Raw genomic sequence first — 3,506 nt, 5'->3', positions numbered from 1 at the left:
TAAAATGTCCATTGACTCTCGATAGCAGCGGTGCTTTTGTTTATTCTGATTAGAAAGAATGCTCTGCGGCAGAGCATCGTAGCAGCTCATTTATTACACTCAAATGTAATGTTTCGAGATTTGAGTGCAAGAGAGTATCTGTACTCTCTCGCTGCCTCAATTACTCATATAGCTCCCCATTTTATATGTGGGTGGTTTGTTTAAGAGAATTCGCAATGGTAAGAAAAAGACAATTGTTCTGTCGTTTTCTTTTGTGGCGGAAATTGCCAAGTGCTAAAATTTATTTCCGGTTGATGCACACAATTACCTACACATATTCTCTCAAATTGAATGTATTGACAAACTAAAAAAAACAACTCTTCACTATCTCCATTATAAATGGAAAGAATAAAAATTAGGGAAATATAAATAAATAAAATCAGTGAACTCAAATATTTATAAATATTTTAAATCAAAAATGTTTAGGAGATTGTAACTTTATTTAAAAAATAACTCAAATTTCAAAAATTAGTCGGTTAAAGTTAATGAATAAAAATGTTAAACCGTTAAATTGTTAAATTGTTAACCAGCACCCAAAGAAATTTATTAGTAGGCACAGCAGAAAAGTCTGCTGAAACAAAACAAAAAAATATGCCGAAAAGGGAAAGTCACTACACACAAAAAAATGTGAGTACACTAGGAAAGAAAATTTAGGTTATTTTTAGATTTTTGATTAATTAAACGTTATTAGAAACGCCCATAGGGCAAAAATAAGTAAATATTTTCGAACAAATTCAAGAAAATTTAGTGTGTTAAAATAACCATGACGATAGACGGGAGGCAAAACATTTTTCAGCGTCGAAGAAAAACAACAACTTTCACTAGGCATTGTTGTTGAGTTCAAAAATCTGATAAACAATGGCAACACTATCGCATTTTTCACCAAGGAATTAAAATAGATTCTAATTTGGTGAAACGCCGTCATTTTGACCTTCCCATAAGAAATGCAGGTGAACAAGTTTTCGCCTAGCGCTTATCGCTATGATTATATTTACACTAGAGGGCTGCATCAAATAATTTAACATTGCATTTGTGAAACTCGCTATAGTGCCATACGAAGGTCATGGTGGACGAAATTTTGAATTTTATGGGAAAAACGAAATTGGTTAATCTTTATCCTTTATCTGTGAATAATTTTTTTCTCTTTTTTAGCATACACAAAAAAAATATTAAACTGAAGGACACTTTCTCATAATGGGGAAATTTTAATTTCCATGAACTAAAAGTGAAATCGGCTATGGTATCCTGGAGGGTCTACTCTTTTTTAAGTGAGTTTGCTGGTAATGACAATTGGATTAAAAAAGTCAATTCCAAGTGAGAAAAAAATCATATGGTTGACTTGGGTATGTCTCAACATAGACGGCAACGACCTTGGAAAGATTATGCTTCTTTAAAATTTCAGTTAATTTAAGGACGATTTCTTAAAATCAAAAATGTGTTTCTTTACTTTAAGGAAAACTTGCCTTAGTGCAAAAACATGCGACTTTAACGGAGGAACGCAAATTTCCAAAATTTGTGTCCTAAATTAAATAAAACAAGTAAGGAAAGTCTAAAGTCGGACGGCGCCGACTATATTATACCACTTTGTAGATCCACATTTTCGATCAAATCTGTCAAATGTTTTGGTTGCTATATATAAATGTTTGTATTCCCATATACATTTATATATATAAATCTGACCCGATCTGGGCAAAATTTGTTCGACTTCTACAAAATCTATAAACATAAGATGCAAATGGGCTAATGCCCTGAGGTGCAACACAATGTTAGTAAATATGGGAAACATTTAAATCTGAGCCAATTTTGAGCCAACTTGGCAAAAGTGTATTTATGATTTATCGGTCTATATATGGAAGCTATATCTAAATCTGAACCGATTTCAAAGTTCACATGCATAGATACTATGTTTATTCTACTTATAGTATGTTTATTCTACTCTGTGCAAAATTTCAGGGTACAAATTTGTCCTCTATGATTGGGCGAAAGATATATGGGAGCTATATCTAAATCTGAACCGATTTCAATCCAATTTAGCGCACTTGACTATACTAATAATTGTACTCATTGTGCAAAATTTCAAGCTAATCAGGGTAAAACTCTGGCTTCTGGGGTCCCTATAAGTGCATATCGGGCGAAAGATATATATGGGAGCTATATCTATATTCTATTCTGGCCCAAAACAAAAACTTGTGCCAAATTTAGGTTAGGTTAGGTAAGGTGGCAGCCCGATGTATCAGGCTCACTTAGACTATTCAGTCCATTGTGATATCACATTGGTGAATTTCTCTCTTATCACTGAGTGCTGCCCGATTCCATGTTAAGCTCAATGACAAGGGACCTCCTTTTTATCCGTGTCCGAACGGCGTTCCACATTGCAGTGAAACCACTTAGAGAAGTTTTGAAACCCTCAGAAATGTCACCAGCATTACTGAGGTGGATAATCCACCGCTGAAAAACTTTTTGGTGTTCGGTCGAAGCAGGAATCGAACCCACGACCTTGTGTATGCAAGGCGGGCATGCTAACCATTGCACCACGGTGGCTCCCTTATTTGAAGTCGATTGGAATAAAACTGCGACCTGAACTTAGATTACAAAAATGTGTGTACAGACAGACGGACATGGCTATATCGACTCATTATACCCTGCGTCACACTGTGGAACAGAGTATTATAAGTTAGTGCATATGTTTGCAACGCCCAGAAGGAGACGAGATAGACACATGGTGTATTTGGCAATAATGCTCAGGGTGGGTCCCTGAGTCGATCTAGCCATGTCCGTCTGTCCGTAAACACATTTTTGTAATCAAAATCTAGGTCGCAGTTTTAGTCCAATCGACTTCAAATTTGGCACAAGTATGTGTTTTGGCTCAGAATAGAACCCTATTGATTTTGGAAGAAATCGGTTCAGATTTAGATATAGCTCCCATATATATCGATCGAGTGATATTTAAATGTATGTATTTGGGACAAAAAAGAATATATAGCCCCCAACATATTTGACGGATGTGGTATGGTATCGAAAATTTAGAAATACAAAGTGGTGCAGGGTATAATATAGTCGGCCCCTCCCGACTTTAGACTTTCCTTACTTGTTTTCTTTAAAAAATGTTTCTTTGAATCTGCTTGTGTGTGCTCAGAAATCTGGTCTATTAATAGAATTGCTTAACTGTATGCTATGCCTGTACAAATTAAAAAACAACAAGTATATACGGCCGTAAGTTCGGCCAGGCCCTCCATCATGGATTGCGTAGAAACTTCTTCTAAACACTGCCACCCACAATCGAATTACTTAAGTTGCGGTAACGCTTGCCGATGGCAAGGTATCTTAAAACCTCCTAACACCATCTTCTAAATTGTATGTAAGTCCATACGTGGTATATATTAAATCAAAAAAGATCGATCCAATATGTATATTTTTCAGTTTGACAAAGTAGACATAAAATTTCGACAAAATTTTCTACAGAAATA

This window comes from Haematobia irritans, chromosome 3 (genome assembly GCF_050003625.1).
Source record: "Haematobia irritans isolate KBUSLIRL chromosome 3, ASM5000362v1, whole genome shotgun sequence".
Taxonomy (NCBI): domain Eukaryota; kingdom Metazoa; phylum Arthropoda; class Insecta; order Diptera; family Muscidae; genus Haematobia; species Haematobia irritans.
Note: the sequence above shows the minus strand (reverse complement) of the source record.